Below are 17,875 nucleotides of genomic sequence, written 5' to 3'. Positions count from 1 at the left end.
CAGCAAAGAAACAATAGACAAATGGCAACTTCTTAAGATCAAGAGCTTCTGTGCCTCAAAAGACTTTGCCAAAAAAGTAGAGGTGAGTCAGCAGGAGCTGCCACTGCGGCCTGATGCAGGGTGGGTTTCCGGGCCGTCACAGGGAGCAGAGCTCGCATGCCAGTGTTTTCGCTGTCCCCGGCCTGCTCCTCGCTGTGTCAGTCCGCTGGCCATGTCTGGATGACCAGCTCACCCTCCAGTTCCAAACCAAGACTCCACGGCCACAGCGGGGACACTTCCACCAGACCCTGCCCAACCGACTCTCTGTTGGACCCCGCCGTTGATGACACCTGGCAGAAGGCTACCATGGGGGAGATGGTTCAGACGCACTGGTTACCATTAAGAATACTGAATGAGAGCTCATTTGCCCAGCATGCAAGAAGCTGTTTACCCACCCATTGAGTCTCCCTTGTCAACATAGTATCTGTCATAAATGTGTAAAAGAATTCTTATTGACTCTTGATGATTCATTCAATGATGTGGGATCAGACAACTGCATCAGAGCAGTCCTTGCCTTCATCTCCCCTCCCCTAGCATGAATAAAATTGACAGAACCAACAGACCAGGCTGGCAGTGCAATTCATTAACCCCTTGGACAACTACTTTTCCTTGCCCTGGCTGTTAGCATGATGTGGATCTTGAAGAATGAGGAATCAATGGTCTGTTTCGAAATTTCACCTTGGAAACTACTGTGGAAAGGTATCAGCAGGCAGCCACAGCCATGATGTGTGACCTTTGTAAACCACCACCCCAAGAAGCCACAAAAAGCTGTATGGACCGTAGGACAACTTACTGCAATGAATGTTACAAAATTTATCATCCTTGGGATACTGTAAAAGCTCAGCACAAGTATTTTGGCCCAACAACTAATTTTAAAATACAATTATTTTTATTATTTTTTTAACATAGGCAGGCACTGGAAATCAAACCCAGGTCTCCAGCATGGCAGGCGAGAACTCAGCCTGCCTGAGCCACCGTGGCCCCAACCACTAATTTTAGACTCAAGATTTTAATGTCCAGAACATGAAACAGAGAGAAAAAACATGTATTGTGAATTATGTAGGAAGCCTGTGTGCCAGCTCTGTAAACTGGGTGGTAATCATTCCAATCATTCTGTAACTACCATGAGCAGTGCCTACAAAACCTTAAAGGAAAAGCTTTCAAAGGATATTGATGACCTTATTGGTAAGGAAAGCCAGGTGAAGAGCCAAATTTCTGAACTAAACTTGCTAATGAAAGAAACCAAGTGTAAGGGAGAAAGGGCTAAAGAAGCAATCACACATTTTGAAAAGTTTTTTGAAGTTCTGGAAGAGAGGAAATCATCTGTTTTGAAAGCAACTGATGCTTCTAAGAAATTAAGATTAGACAAATTTCAGACCCAAATGGAAGAATATCAGGGTCTTTTAGAGAACAATGGTGTGCTGGTTAGAAAGGAAGTATGCCCCCTAAGAAAAGCCATGTTTTAATATAAATCCCATTTCTTAAAGGTAGAATAATCCCTATTCAATACTGTATATTTGAAACTGTAATGAGATCATTTCCCTGGCTGATGTGATTTAGTTAAGAATAGTTGTTAAACTGGATTAGGGATGACATGTCTCCACCCATTTGAGTGGGTCTTGATTAGTTTCTGAAGCCCTATAAAAGAGCAAACATTTTGGAGAATGAGAGATTCAGAGAGAGCAACACTACAAAGCAGAGAGTCCACCAGCCAGCGACCTTCGGAGATGAAGATGGAAGACACCTCCCAGGGAGCTTCATGAAATAGGAAGCCAGGAGAGAAAGCTAGCAGATGACACCGTGTTCGCCATGTGCCCTTCCAGCTGAGAGAGAAGCCCTGACTGTGTTCACCATGTGCCTTCTCACTTAAGAGAGAAACCCTGAACTTCATCGGCCTTCTTGAACCAAGGTACCCTTCCCTAGATGCCTTTGATTGGACATTTCTTTAGACTTGTTTTAATTGGGGCATTTTCTCAGCCTTAGAACTGTGAACTAGCAACTCATTAAATTCCCCTTTTTAAAAGCCATTCCGTTTCTGATGTATTGCATTCCGGCAGCTAGCAAACTAGAACAAATGGGATGGTGGGATATGCTCAAGAAGTACTTAAAGCGACGATCAGTCTCGCTTTGTACAAACAGCAAAACAGCTCCTCCTCAGAATACAGAAAGCTATAGAATCTTTGAACAGCTTTAGACCTGCAATTCAGACTTCTATTGAAGACTATGTTGTTAACACATCTAAACAAACAGAACTTCTTGGAGAATTATCCTTTTTCTCCAGTAGCAAAAATGTGCCAGAGATGAATGAAGAACAGAGCAAAGTTTATAACAATGCCTTGATAAATTGGCATCTTTCAGAAAAGAATGATGAAGCTGATAGATATGTTCTTGAATATCAGAAAATTAATAGAGATGAAGAAATGCTGTCTTGGAATGAGATAGAAGTGTATGGCACAAGTAAAGTAGTCTGTGACTTATTCTAACTATGCCTTCAGAAAAAGAGCTTATAAAGGTTCCATCTGCAACCCTTACAGCAGAAAATTGATTCTTCCTACTCCTGCAGGTTCAGTTTTCAGCACTCTCTTTGATGGAAAATGTAGCTATAATAATGAACACCTCTTGCTGGCCTTGAAGAAAGACCATGTAGAGAGCACAGCTGAATTTAATCTCCTCCTTAATTCGGAACGAGTCCAAGCGGGTTCTTACAGGCGTTTAGATTACATCATTGGAGATGTTGGAATTACAAAAGGAAAGCACTTTTGGGCCTTCCGTGTTGAACCATATTTATGCCTGGTAAAAGTGGGAGTTGCTCCCAGTGATAAGCAACAAGAATAGCTCTGTTCTCCCCAGGATGCAGTTAGTCCAAGAAATGAGCAAGACAGTGGACATGACAGTGGAAATGAAGATGCCTGTTTTGATTCTTTGCAACCCTTTACATTAGTTACTATAGGCATGAAGAAATTTTTATACCCAAGTCACCTACTTCTTCTAATGAGCCAGAAATTCTAGTCTTTCCTACACCAACAAGTACAGGGATTTTCCTTGACTATAATAAAGGCAAAGTTTGTTTCTATGACATGGATCACATGCAATGCCTTTAAATAGCACCAGGTGGATTGTTCACATACACTATATCTGGAATTCGCATTAATGGGCAGTGAAGGAATTCAACTTGAAGACCCCATCACAGCAAAATATCTGGAATACCAAGAAGATATGTAGTATAAACATCTGGTGTGACACAGAATGAAATATGTGAACAAAACAATGCCCTTGTGTTAACCTTCACAACTAATTACATATCATCTGTATTAGTTAGGGTTCTCTAGAGAAACAGAATCAACAGGGAACACTTGCAAATATAAAATTTATAAAAGTGTCTCACGTGACCGTAGGAATGCAGAGTCCAAAATCCACAGGGCAGGCTGCGAAGCCGATGACTCCGATGGATGGCTTGGATGAACTCCACAGGAGAGGCTCACCAGCCAAAGCAAGAATGAAACCTGTCTTCTCTGAGTCCTCCTTAAAAGGCTTCCCATGATTAGATTTAGCATCACTAATTGTAGAAGACACTTCCCTTTGGCTGATTACAAATGCAATCAGCTGTGGATGCAGCTGACGTGATCATGACCTAATCCCATGAAACGTCCTCATTGCAACAGACAGGCCAGCGCTTGCCCAATCAGATAAACAAGTACCACAACTTGGCCAAGCTGACACGTGTCCCTAACCATAACATCATCTAAGTATTCTGTCACCAAAAAAAAAAAAGTAAAGAGGCAGGGGGTACAAGGGTAGTTCAGTGGTAGAATTCTTGTCTGCAAAGCAGGACACCCAGGTTCAATTCCCAGTCCATGCACTTCCCAAAAAACAAACAAACAAGCAAAACACACAAACAAAAATTCAACAAATGCTGCTGCAGTAACACGATACTCACATGGAAAAATAATGAAATGTGATCCCCCCAAATAGTATACAAAAAAAAAATAAAATAAAGACACAGCCAACTCCTGGAAACCACATATCAGATAAAGACTTAATATCCTGTGTACTTAAAGAAATTGTACAGCTCAACAACAAATGAATAAACAACCCAATTATAAAATGGGCAGTGGATATGAATAGACACTTTACTGAAGAGCAAATACAGATGGCTAAAAAGCACACAAAGAGGGCAGTGCAACAGTGGCTCAGTGGCAGAATCCTCACCTGCCACGCCTGAGACCTGAGTTCAATTTCCAGTGCCTGCTCATGTAAAAAAAAAAAAGTAAAAGCACATAAAGAGATGTTCATTTTCATCAGCTGTAAGGGAAATGCAAATCAAGACAACAATAAGATATCACTTCACACGTGTGTGAATGGCTGCTATCAAACAAACTACAAATGCTGGAGAGGATGTGGAGACACTGGAACACTTATTCATTGTTGGTGGGAATGTAAAATGGTAAGCTGCTGTGGAAGACAGTTTGGCAATTCCTCAGCAAATTAAATATTGAGTTGCCCTATGATCCAGCAATACTAATCCTCAGTATATACCCAGAAGAGCTGAAAGCAGTAACACTAACAGACACTTGTACACCAGTGTTCATAGCGGCACTATTCACAAATGCCAAAAGATGGAAACGATCCAAGTGCCCATCAGCAGATGTGTGGATAAACAAAATGTGGTATATACATACAATGGAATATTATGCAGGAGTAAGTTGAAATGATGTCCCACACATATAACAACGTGGATTATCCCCGAGGACAAAATGCCGAGTGAAATAAGTCAGACACAAAAGGATACTGCATGATTCCACTATCATGACTGTTATCAATGAAAACTGTCTAAAATTAAGAATGCTATTGACTGTACAATCAAGTGAGGATGCAGTAAGACATGGTTTGTTTACTGTGGACATTATCCATGATGCCCAAAAGATGAAGGCAGCCAAAGAGTATAACGGCTGAGAAGCAGAACGCTGAAGGTTAGCACAGCTATGTATAATAAATAACAGTTAAAGTAACTGAAGGGGAGATCAGACCTCAATTAGAGTAAAAAACAAAACCAATCTGGCTGAGTCTAAGGTAAATCAGAATACAGGGTAAAAATGATAGTGTATGTACTCTCGAACTTCACCTCTTATATGGGACAAAAGGCAGAAGGGTTCATTATGTCTAGAACCAAAATTTTCTGTAACACATAATCTAAATCAACCTGCCTGGATAGCTCATTTGAATGACCCAGATGCCTGGGGTACAGAGCAGGAATGCGGACTTGTAGACTACAGCTTGGCGTAATGCCAGGACACATCTCAGACTATGATGGGCTAATAGTTGGGAGGTGTTGGTGGAGTCCCCTGAGGGTCTTAAGGGGAAAAAAGTGTGTGTGTGTGTGTGTGTGTGTGTGTGTGTGTGTGTGTGTGTATGGAACCACTGAACTTTTCCATCTGGGAAACACTAGGTACTCTCTCAACCACTGGGGACTCCCAGGAATATGGACCAAGCCCTTGATTTTGAGGCTTGCCCTTATGAAAGTTGTGGGAGAGAAGCTAGGACTACCCATGGCAAGGTCTGGCCTCTTTTTTACCCAGATGTGGCCTCTCTCTCTCTGGGCCCAAATTTGCAAGGGAAGTCATTACCCTCCCCGCTATGTGGGACATGATATTCAGCGGTGAATTTCTCCCTGGCGGTATGGCGCAAGGATCCCGGGGATGAGGCTGGTGCTCATACCATGGAATCAAAAACACCTTCCAGACCAAGGGGAGGAAAAGAGACATTAAAAGATGCTTAATAATTCCAACATGAAAAAGTTAGAATGACCATAGCCCAAATACCCCTTAAGAGAAGGACAGAAAGATCAAAAGTGATGGTGGAGTTATACAGAGAAGATAGGATTTAACAAAAGAAAATGACTGCCAAATCATTAAATTGATATCTCTTTTAGTCTCCAGTATCTCAGAGCAACTAGAAGCAGAAACCTAAAATTGTGGAATTGTAACCCATATCAAACTCTGAAATATGTTCTACAACTAATTGTGGGGCTGTGTTTTGAAATTTATTGCTTTTTTGTATATATATGTTATTTTTCACAAAAAATAAGTCAGTAGTGATGATAAAAAAATACTTAAGCATTCTAGCCTCCTATATTCTGGAGCAGCTAGAAGGAGAAAAATCTGAGATGATGGTATGGTAGCTCATGACAAACTCTGGGATCTGTGCTGTGACTGCTTGTTGAGTGCTTTGAAAACTATTGCTTTTTTATTTCTTTGCTTTGTATGTATGTTATAGTATCCAATAAAAAAGTTAAAAAAAAAAAAAGATGCCTAATAAGATGAGGCTACCTAGATGCGATGCAAATATAAAACCTGACTAAATTGCTGCCACACAAATATGTTGGTTTCTTGTGAGCTGGGTACTGTGGAACAACTGTGGTAAAAATGTGAAGCAACAGGAGGGAATCTATCTAAACTTCTGTGGTAAAGTTTTTACAATCTGAGATGACTCTTCATATTAATTTGGCTGTACCTACTGTCATTGTTAATATTGTCAAAATGCCAAGCTGGTATAACATTGAGATTAAGAGCAGGTGCATTTACTGAAGACCTTTAAGAATCTAAATCTAACAGTCTCACATGGCTGTCAGGTTAACACCACCTCCACAGGCACCTAATGCAGATAAAGAATTAAAGGAGAGTTTCAGAGAAAACGTCAAGATCTGGAGATTTCCTATATTCTCTGATTATTTTCTACTAATTATATTGATCAATATCTAAGTTATTGGATAAAACAGTCATGTTTTCCTTGATGCTTCTTTGAGGATAAGGCTGGTTTCTTTTACTCTTCAGGTAGTTGGGGCTCAAAGGATGTTTGAACTTGAGAAATTGAACTTGAGTCCAGAGTCAAAAAAAGAACAATAAAAACAGCTACATTTACAGGACAATATCATAAATACATGCTTGGTATGCCTAAAAATAGTGCCAAACTAGTGATGAAAGGGAAAATTAGATTATTAGAACAAAGTAGAAAGAAACTTAGTTAAAAGAATTATGGACAGAAACTCTTGACTTTTTGAAAAAGGGTTAATTCTCCTGTTGACTTAAGGAACTTTCTATCTGCTATCATCTTGTCTACCTGTAATCACTACATGGAACAATCTCATGTGTACCCCAGTGCCCAGATTTTTATCTCTAATACCAGTCTCGTCTAAAAGGAGAGCAAGCTGATTATACTTTAACAGCAGATACCTCCAGATGTGCCTAAGATGTTCTGTTATTGTCAGAAAGCAAGGCTTCTTTCATGAAGGCTTTGAAAAAGGATAAAAAAGCCAATGAGGTGAAGAAAGGGTAGCAAATGGCCAAATTGAACACTACATCAAATAGAAAAACATTACAGTTCATTGAAATTAACTGGGACTGAAAAAAACAAAAACATCCTAAGTATAAAGTGATGAACAGAATGGGTTACAATGCAATAGAAATACAAACCTTCCAATGTGAGTTTAATTTCCAACAACTGAAGGCAGGGGATGAGAAATCATTCTATCAGTAGGAAAAGAAATGTAAAACATCTTGATTTGTAAAATATCTTCCCCTCACTGTATAATTCAAGTGGTTACCATGTTAACAGTAAGGGATATTTGTTTTGTTTTCTAAGATGTAAGATTTCTTTTTTTTTCAGTTGTGAAAAATAATATGTACATAAAACAGCAATAAATTTCAAAGCATATCTCAATAATTAGTTGAAGAACAAATTTCAGAGTTTGGTATGGGTTACAATTTCACAATTTTAGGTTTTTCCTTCTAGCTGCTCTAAGACACTGGAGACTAAAAGAAGTATCAATATAACGATTCAGCACTCATACTCATTTGTTAAATTCTATCTTCTCTGTTGTAACTTCACCTTCTCCTTTGATCTTTCTCCCCATCTTTAGGGATATTTTGGCTATGCCCATTCTAATTTGTTCATGTTGGAAAGGGCTGTTGATAACATGGGACGGGGATGAAACTAGCTGATGTTTTGGAGAGGTTGGCCCCTGTGGGTTTCAGGACTTACCTGGCCTAGCAACCCATCCAGAGGTTATAGGTTTCTAGAAAGTTATTATAGTGCATGGAACCTTTGGAGAATTCCTCAGATAAAGCCCTAGGTGTTCTTTAGGGTTGGCAGGAATGATTTTGGCTGGGATCTGGGAAACTATGATAAGTAGCAATAACTAGCTGAAGCCTGCGTAAGAGTAGACTATAGAGTACCCTCTCGATTCTATTTGAACTCTCTCAGCCCGATACCTTACTTGTTACAATTCTTTTCCCCTTTTTGGTCAAGAAGGCATTGTTGATCCACTGGTGCCAGGGCCAGGCTCATCCCTGGAAGTCATATTCCATGTTGCCAGAGAGACTTTCAGCTCGGGAAGATTTCTTTCTTAAAACAAAAAGACCAGACCACTGTGTTGAGAGCTCAAGTTGAAGGAAAAATTGTAGAAACAGGCTTCAAGCTAGCATGAAACTTAAGCTGCTGGGGAGAAATGACCCTGGGAATGGAACCTTGGGATTCATACACCAAGGAATATGTTGAGTTTGGTTACTTGTAACTTGCTCAGCAGACACAAGCCAGAATGCAGAAAGATCAGAAAATAAATGTCAAGAGGACACGAATTCCCATGACGAGGGGAGCTTCCTAAGGCACCTTGAAACTTCACTGATTAAGCAGTATCATTAGCCACCAGTCATTTTCTTGGGGGATTAAGGCCAGGGCACTTTGACCCTCTAGCAGAGACAGCAAGGTAGACAGTCATCAGAGTGCGAGAAGATAAGTTCTTTGTATCTATTAAAGAAATGTGTATCCTTGGCCTGTGTTCATTGGCCTCTTCCGTCAGATGGTGCCAGTTACCACATTGGTATCAGCTCCACCGACCCATGAAGTAGGCAAGCCTCCACTGCCACAGTCATCTGCAACAAAGGCACCCTGGGCTTTAGTTCCCATCTCATAATCAGCATGTTACAAAACCCAGGCTCTCTATACCTGGCAGAATAAATACCATCACACTAAGGACAGCAAGTCCTTAGATAAGCAGCCACAATCTCCTGCTCCTTAAATGGCCCACTCACCTATATTGAACTGCTGCTAAACCTTACCTACAGTTTATTTCAGCCAGGCTCCCATAATGTGACCCGAACCTTGGCCACAAAGTGAAGGAGGGAACACTCCCTGTCACTCAGCCTACTTTCCCTATGCCTTACACAGCACTCATGTGCTAAACAGGTAATCCACTGGCCTAGAGCAAGTCCTGGTCCTGGATCCTGCTAGCCTGCTTTGCCACGAAGTTACTTAGGACCCAGTGCTCCAAAAGGAAAAAACAAAAAGGGCAGATTTTAAGCATCCTTCTTTCCATTTTCCCTCTCCTTATGTGTTTCTAGAGAATCCCTGATTTTTGTCATGATACACTACAATTCACAGAAGAGTTATTTTCAAAGGGAGTAGACACGATAGTGACATCAATATGTGGATTCAAAACAAAAAGGTATGTCAATAGTGCCAAGGTCACCCATGCAGTTAACGATGAGTTATAAACATGGCTCAGGGAGCACACACATTTATTTCTGCTCCCTCATGAAATGCAACTAAAACGACAGTTAAAAGGAAAAGAAGGCATGAATCCACAAAGATGATGAAAAGTGCAGCTGAAACAAAATCAGACGAGGACATTTTCAGAGCTTTCAAAAGCCAACTGACAAGTGTTGGTAAGATTCAGTAAGGTAACATTCAGCTTTCTGTCCTAGGTCATGTACAAACAGAAGCTAAAACAAAGCAAGCCAACTCCCACCACAGAATACAAAGATTTAGGAAATCAAAGGTACGAGATAATTCTGTAAATGGGGAAGACCATTAAAATTTACTGAAAGTTTTCAAGAGGTATCATTCAACCCTCTATAAATCCAGGCAACTACCGTCCCAGATCCTGAGGTTGAAACACAAAGCTTCTGGTCCTGGGGATGCGAGGTACAGTTAAGAGTGGGAGGGATGTGCCACATTCAAAAGAGTCAAAGTTTTGAGGCCCAGCCTCTTCCTTCACTTACCCTTTAGACTCTAGCTCTGGGCGAAGATACCACAGCCCAAGAGGAAATGCCCACTGATTGAGAAAACAGAGTTCATTAATTAAAAAGCCAGTTTCTGCTTCCAGAAAGAACACCAGATGATAAGCTTCAAACAAGCATACTGACTTTCAATAAGTTCTCTGTCTTACATAGGAACAAATAGCAAATATCATCAGACCCATCTAAGCAAAGCCTAAACACGAAACGAATGGACTAAATGAAGTAAAATTTAAACAAGGAAAAAACCTCACAAGAATCAGAAACAAGGCAGGAAGCAAAAGAAAACTTAAAAAATAATAAAATACACACACACACACACACACACACACACATACATATATTAATAGTATCAGAGAAATAGGTGATGTTGTATCCAAAAAACAAAAGCAAAATATTCTAAAATAGTAACATTCAAAGCACTTTAAAATGACAACCAAAATTAAAAATTTAATAGAACTGAAAATTTCAAACTGAAGGAATTTCAAACTAAAAGAAAACAAAGCCCAAGAGATGGGGAAAACAATTAGAACAATTGGCCTGGAATATAAAATATTCTGCTTACAGGAGTTTCATAAATAAATCACAGAGAAAGGAGAGTAAAGAAATATAAAAAAACAATTCTGAGAACAGAATGACTCACTACTAGATTAACAACCTTCAATGAGTACCCAGCAGGAAGAACACTAAAAGATCCTCAGTAAGGTATATGGCTGTAAATTTCCCAACAATAGGGACAAAGAAAGAACCTAAAAACTTAGCAGAGGAAAAAAAGAGGTCACATAAAAAGGCAATCAGCAAAGCAGCTTCACCAATAATGCTGGAAGCTAAAAGGCAGTGGACTAACACCTTCAGAATGCTGACGGAAAATTATCTCCAAGTCAGAATTCTAAACCCAGTCAAATCGCTAATCAAGTAGAAAAAATATACACGTAAGTGTAAGGGAAAGATAAATTTGTAGAGTCTGTTCTGTTCAAATGATGTCGCCATTAGATGACCTTGGTAAGAAACAGTTGAAATGTGCACTCTAACTGGGAGGACTGGCTATCCTCCTGGAAGGAGATGTACTTTGATAAAAGATATCTATATCTAGGTCCCAGGAAGCTCCTCTCAGTCTCTAGCCAGTTCCTGGAGGACCCAACAGGACCCGATCATGTAAGCTAATTGGAATTTGGCCACTATTATGTGAAGATATCATAAAAACTGCGTGCAAACAGAAGGAAAGAGAAGGAACTTAAGAGAAGAAGAAAGAGAGAGGAGAATCTTAGGAGAAGTAAAAGAGGAGACTTATAAGAAAGAGAGAGCATCTCATCAAAATCTTATCCAGAAAAAGAATGCTCTGCCGTGGATTTTTACTAAGGTGACTCCGAATGCTATCTCCAAGACTGCTGTGGATTTTTACTAACGAAACTCTGAATGCTGCTTCCGAGACTTCCCAGCACTTCTCTTCAGTGCTGGTGCTATTTATCTGGTGATGTAACTATACCTTATTTTTTGAAAGCTCCTTTAATTACTTTCCTAATAAAATCTGTTTTTTATATCACCAATGTCTGTGTTGTCCACGAATCCAAACCTATAAATTAAATGGCCACAAATATCACGTTGCCTTTCGTGCAATAAGCTAAAAGTCCTAAAATTTACTTTCTATGTACTCTGTCTGTAGAACCTAGTGAAGAATATGTTCCATCAAAATCAGACAATCAAGCAAGAAAAACTAAGTGATCTAATAAGAGTCTGAGAGAGAAAATCCCCAGGAGGAGGATGAAGGGAGATATCTGAAAAAGACCCAGTTAAGAGGCCTGAAAAAAATAATCAGTCTGGATTGGAGCAAGACAGACTACTACAGGAAAGAAAAAAAGGAAGTGACATTACCTAAGTTTTGACTGTCTGTTAGACTGAATTAAAAGGTGTTTTACACAGCATTTCTGATTTATTCAGTTTAGATCTGGAGGATGATAATTCTATAATATTCTACATCATCGATCAGGTCAGAGTAACTTGTCCCATAATTTTTTGTCCTGCTTTCTCTTCCTTATTTCTTTGATATGTTTCTCTCCCTTTAATCTAAATAAAGCACTTAAAAAATGGAAAAAAAAAAAAAAGGTGTTTTACAGGGTGGTATAGTATAAGACCAAAAGTCTTATATGGTAGAGAGTCTAAAGATTACACCTAAATCAATAGCAGTATGTGAGACATGCAACTAGGTGAATGAATCTTAAGGACAGCATGTTGAATGAAATGGCAGAAACAAAAAGACAAATATTATCATGCCTCACTCAAATGGACTAATTATAATACAAAAACTCAAGTAAAGTTGAGAGTGTGGGTTATCAGATTGGGGCCTAATGCAAAGGGTCCTAGATTGTAAGCTCTTACAGCAGTCATATATATTCAGTAGGGGTAACTGTTATTTCCAAATTCTGAGATATTGAGCTGTTTGTATATAACCTGGTGAATCCCAGAAACTTCGAGTATTTATGTGACACTTGAGACTTAAGAGTTAGAGCTCTGAAGCTATGAAAGTCAGCAGTACTCCATACAGCAACTGTTGAAAAAGTGATCAGACTTCAACTAAAGATATTAATGAAGCTGATTTGGATAGGACTAAGATAAATCAGACTTAAGAGTAAAGGATGATATGGTCTATATTTTAAAACTTCAACTTCTGTGTGAGACCAAAGGGAGAGATTTTATTTGGTGCAAAATTTACATTTTGGGTAGCACATTATTTAACTTCTATGGTCAGTTTAGTTGAACACCATAAGTACATGGAATCTTGAATATGCACGAGACCTCGTTGGTTTGTACAGATTAGTATGATGCCCCGATACATCCCAGAGTAATCTGGACAGAGAATAAAAAACTATCTGCAAAGTCCCCTTGGGGAACTAGGGAGAAAAAAGGAAATATTCAACTTCCCCATCTTGGGAGTTCCTAATATTCTCATAAGCAGTAGGGACAACCAAATCAATGAGTTGAGCCCTTGATCTTCAGGTTTACACCTATGAAACTTTTACCTTCAAAGGAGAAACTAAGCCTACTTATAATTATGCCTAAGAGTCACCCCCAGAGGAATTCTTTTGCTTCAGATGTGGCCTCTCTCTCTAAGCCAACTCAGCATGTGAACTCAACTGCCCTCCTCCCCTACTTGGTTCATGATTACCAATAATTTCTCTGAAAAAGTGTGACAGAAATCCCAGGATGAGCCGGGACCGGTATCATGGGATTGAGAAAGACTTCTTGACCAAAAGGGGGAACAGAAAAATAAGACAAAATAAAGTTTCAGTAGCTGAGAGATTTCAAACAGAGTCAAGAGGTTATCCTGGAGGTTATTCTTATGCATAATAAAAATAACCCTTTTTAGTTTATGGTATAATGGAGTGTCAGAAGGAAAGTACCTGAAACTGTTAAGCTGTGTTCCAGTAGCCTTGATTCTCAAAGACAACTGTATAACGATATAGCTTTTACAATGTGACTGTGTGATTGCGAAAACCTTGTGTCTGATGCTCCTTTTATCCAGGATATGGAAAGATAAGTTTAAAAAAAAAAAGGATTAAAGAAATAAATAAACAATAGGGGGGATAAAGGGTAAAAAATTGGATAGATTGAAATACTGTGGATCAGTGAGAGGGAGGGAAGGGGTAAGGAATGCATGAGTTTTTTTTTTTCTTTCTTTTTCTTTCTTTTTCTGGAGTGATGCAAAGTTCTAAAAATGATCATGGTGACAAATACACAACTACGTAATGACACTGTGAGCCACTGATTGCACACCATGTTTGTAAAGTATGTGTGTGAAGATTTCTCAATAAAAATATTTTTAAAAATAGTAGCATCTAGAAACAGGAAGTTAATACTCTTTAAAAAAAGGCAGCTAAATAAGGATGAAAATGGTTGTCTCTAGTTAATGGAAAATGAGTAGGCAAGGGACTGCTGCTATCTACTCTGAGGTTTAATGTACTATTTGGCATTTCAATCTATGCATGCATATTATTTTGATCACTGTAAACATGTTAGCAATAATTTAAATTATACTCAAACATACAAAAAAAAAACCTCGAAGCTCCTTTCTAACAGTTCTTTGTTGTTTTTTAACTGAAGGAAGGAACTTAGAGAGTATTTATAGTAACTTAAAATCAGAAGAGTATGAGTTTGATCATACGCTTTTAAAAAAAATTCATCCAACATAGTGCTTAAGAATAGATTTGAGGGTGTGCCATGGTGGCTCAGCAGTCAGAGTGCTCGCCTGCGATGCCAGAGGACCCGGGTTCGATTCCCGGTGCCTGCCCATGTAAGAATAGATTTGAAGTCAAAAAGCCTGTGTTCAAATCCTGATTTAATCACTTACAAAGTAATTCAGGGAAGCCTTAGTTTCTTGACTTATCAAATGAGAATACCAGCACCTACTTGGTAGGATGTTTCAAAAACTGGATGAAAACAACTTATAAATGTTTGGCATGGTGCCTGACAGTTACAAAAACTCAGTAAATGGTATCTGTTCCCCTGCCGAAAATTTGCCCAATGCATTCTAGAATCACAAAACATCAGGCTGCTTCTCAAATGGTTTAGAAGACTTAATAAATTAAGATGTCTTGAAGGATCAACATTTGAACATAAATGCCCTAGAGGGGAAAAAAAAATCCTCCCATACATATAACCAAATCAGTTTCTGAAGGAACAGGAATAGCTCTTTGCCTTAACATGATGAATTAATTCCACACCACTCTAAAACTTACTTCAACATTTCACTATATCCTGAAGCAAGATCTAAAGCATAATCTAAAACATGTAAGGTAAAGTCTGGGTCCTGCTCTAGGTCTCCAGCGTATAAAATTCCAACAATTCCAATCATTTTAAGTTTGAATTCCAATCATTTTTAAAACATTCAATCCAAAACGGACCAATTTAAGAACCGAAACAGCAGAAAGAATATTGTCTTGAAATCTAATAGTTTCAAGCCTGAAGCCAGCTTTGCCTTTTACTAAGTGAAATAACCCTGGGCGAGTTACTAAGGCTCCCTATGCCCCAATTTTCTACCTATAAAATAATAACACGGGGGTTATTGTGAGAATTAAATGAGATCATATGTCCAAAGAGCACTGTAGTTGATGCTCCAAAAGTGGTAACTGCTATAACTACATTACTATTTTGTTCTAAGAACTGGAATTCAAGGGCTACCTGTGTACAAGTATCTCATTTCCAATATCCTCATTTCACTAGTTATCTCTCTCTCTGAGTGTGTACTTTAGCTGTGCAGGTTTCTTCTTTAAGAAAATGAGGAAATCTCATCTCTGTTATTCAAGCCTGGTAATGGACTGGCAAAGAGAAGTGCCAAAGTTTACTCTGGAAACCACAGATGAGACAAGAAAGGGTGGATGTCCAATCAGCATTTAGAGGTCAATACACCTGTGGCATTGGCCATTTCCAGGTAGAGACCACTTGATAACAAGCAGAGAAGCATAGCAAAGCTTTTAGAAGTAGCCAAAAAAAAAAAAAAAAAAACCCTCCACCCTCCCAAGGAATAGTATAAATACCACAACACTGGGATTTCTCCTTTTTACATCACTGATGTACAATTTCATAAATTCAGGTCCTTGAGATTATCAGGAAATTTACTTACAGAATGTACTAACACCCTCACAGTATGAGGCTGGAAGAGAAGCACCGTCAAGTTCTGAGTTCTTTTCTGAAGCCTCCCTCAGTAACCACTTGTGGAACACCTACAACCTACCAGCCATTATGTTGTGTGCTAGGAACGTCCCACAACAGGCAAACGATTCCTGGATTCCTGCCTCAGAGAGATCCTCGTGTGTGAGGTGGGGTGGTAGAGGGTGTGTCAAGTAAACAGACGACTGCAGCCACGCAAAAGGCAACACCAGGAAGCCCCTGCCCAGCCAGAGGGTCTCTTCCCTACTCTCTGTCAATCTCTACCGGGCAGTTAAGCTCAGAGTTAGGAACTTCCTAGACCCAAGGAACACTCCTGAGCACACCAGCCAACTAGCCCTAGAAGCACTTTTATGCCCATGCAAGCCCTTCTGCAAATGCACACACCGCAAAGGCACATATACACAGCTGTGTCGTGCACATACCTGTTTCGGTCGTTAATTGATTCAGCAATTGTGGGGGCCATTTAACCGACCCCGCTCAGGACCTGGCTCCCCTTGTGACTCCTGACACGTCAGTTACTGCACTGGCACAGGTTCCTTAAAAGCCCAAGTGAGAGGGGCCTCCCACCCCACACCAGCGGTGCCTCGCCCAGTCCTAGCCCAACACGGGCAACAATCCAGCACCAGGCGCCTGCGGCGTTTGCAATCGGTCACGCTCTCCGACATTTTTTTAGTATGACTGTCCCACCTCATTTCTTTCCTCCACCGGCCAGAGAAAACCGGAACTTTAAGAAGCTCTGCTATGTGAATTGCTTTTTTTTTTTAACTGCTCTATTTTTGAAGTTAAAAAAAAAAAAAAAAACTAGGCAGACACAAAAATAAAAATCCCTGACTTCCGACATTCTCGATCTAGCTGGATGAGAATCAAATGTGGAAAAGGAAACCTATACAAGAGCGTGTGCAACCAAGCACCAAAATCAAAGACACCGAAGACCCCAGCGCAGGCGAGATGAACCGGACGGGGAGACGCGAAATGCGCGGGGCCCCAAGGCCACCGCCGTCCCCACGGAGGGTCGGCCTCGGCGGGAGGCACTGAGAGCCTTCGCGCCCTCGGCCACTCAAGCCGTAGAGGCCAGACGAGCTACTCGCGCTGGACCCGGGCCCGGGAGACCCAGGCCGGAAATGAGAGGTGGGGAACCCCAGCAAGGGAGCGGCAGGGCCCTGTCCGGACGCGCGGAGGCACTAGCCGGCGAGCGGCCAGGAGATGCAGCTGGGGCTGGAGGGCAGCTCCGGGGAGGCCCTGAGGCCCAGGAGCGGACAGAAGCCGAGGGTCGCAGGCCGGGAGGCGGGGCAGGTGGTCTCGGGCCCGGGGAGCGGGTCGCCTACTTCCACCCCTCCCAGGACGCCACACTCACCAGCTAACGCTGACTAAAACCCAGAGCCGCAGGACACCGTTCGTACCCCTTCACCTCTGACCGCCTTGTCCGAACGGCCTGGTTCGGCGAGGACGTCACGGCATCCGCAACGCGCATGCGCCTGTGGCGAGAGCATGCCGGGAGTTGTAGTCCAGGCGGCAGACGGACCCTGGGCCGCTGTGTCTACCGCGTGTGTTTTGAGAGGAGGATGGAGCTGTGGGAACGTAGCGCATCGGGTTAGGGGATGAGCTCTTCAACTCTTATTAAAGGCAGGTTTACTATTTTCAAATAAAAAGGGATTGCCAGCATCCAGATCTTGGTTTCCAACTACCATCCTCCCATAAAAGGAGCCCAGGCTGGGGCAGGAATACACAAGATAAGCCTGGAGCACCTTGTAGTGCCAGAAAGCAAAAAAGGATGGGAACACGCTAAAGGACATGAGACCAAACTGAAAGAGCTGGAACAACTTGAACACCTAAATAAATTACACAGCATTGGATTATAACCCATTACAAAATGTACTTGAGTTCATACTGATATGAATAATTGAATAAATACATGGGGAAGTAGAGGTAAATCTTCCTGTTCTAGTTTGCTAGCTGCTGGAATGTGATATACCAGAACTGGAACGGCTTTTAAAAAGGGGAATTTAATAAGTTACAACTTTACAGTTCTAAGACCATGAAAATGTCGAAATTAAAGCAAGTCTATAAAAACGTTCAAATTAAGGCACCAACAAGAGGTAACC

General features: G+C 40.7%; 1 protein-coding gene and 1 pseudogene across 3 annotated transcripts in view; one reads left to right on the top strand and one right to left on the bottom strand.

The window, feature by feature from the left end:
• PLEKHB2 (pleckstrin homology domain containing B2) overlaps positions 1-17,257 on the bottom strand; it is a 75,546-nt gene extending 58,289 nt beyond the window's left edge. The window contains exon 1 of one of the 3 annotated variants that reach the window (XM_077153426.1): positions 17,128-17,257. The gene's annotated coding sequence lies outside the window, so the exon portion shown is untranslated. Of the gene's footprint in view, positions 1-3,424; positions 3,531-16,195; positions 16,353-17,127 lie in introns of those variants that run through there. The other 2 variants (XM_077153427.1, XM_077153425.1) reach the window with 2 other exon arrangements.
• Positions 746-3,261, top strand: LOC143677457 (E3 ubiquitin-protein ligase TRIM36-like; annotated as a pseudogene).
• Positions 17,258-17,875: the final 618 nt, after the last annotated feature.

The sequence above is a fragment of the Tamandua tetradactyla genome, chromosome 3, assembly GCF_023851605.1.
Source record: "Tamandua tetradactyla isolate mTamTet1 chromosome 3, mTamTet1.pri, whole genome shotgun sequence".
NCBI classification, from domain to species: Eukaryota; Metazoa; Chordata; class Mammalia; order Pilosa; family Myrmecophagidae; genus Tamandua; species Tamandua tetradactyla.
This window is presented reverse-complemented; position numbering and strand designations above follow the sequence as displayed.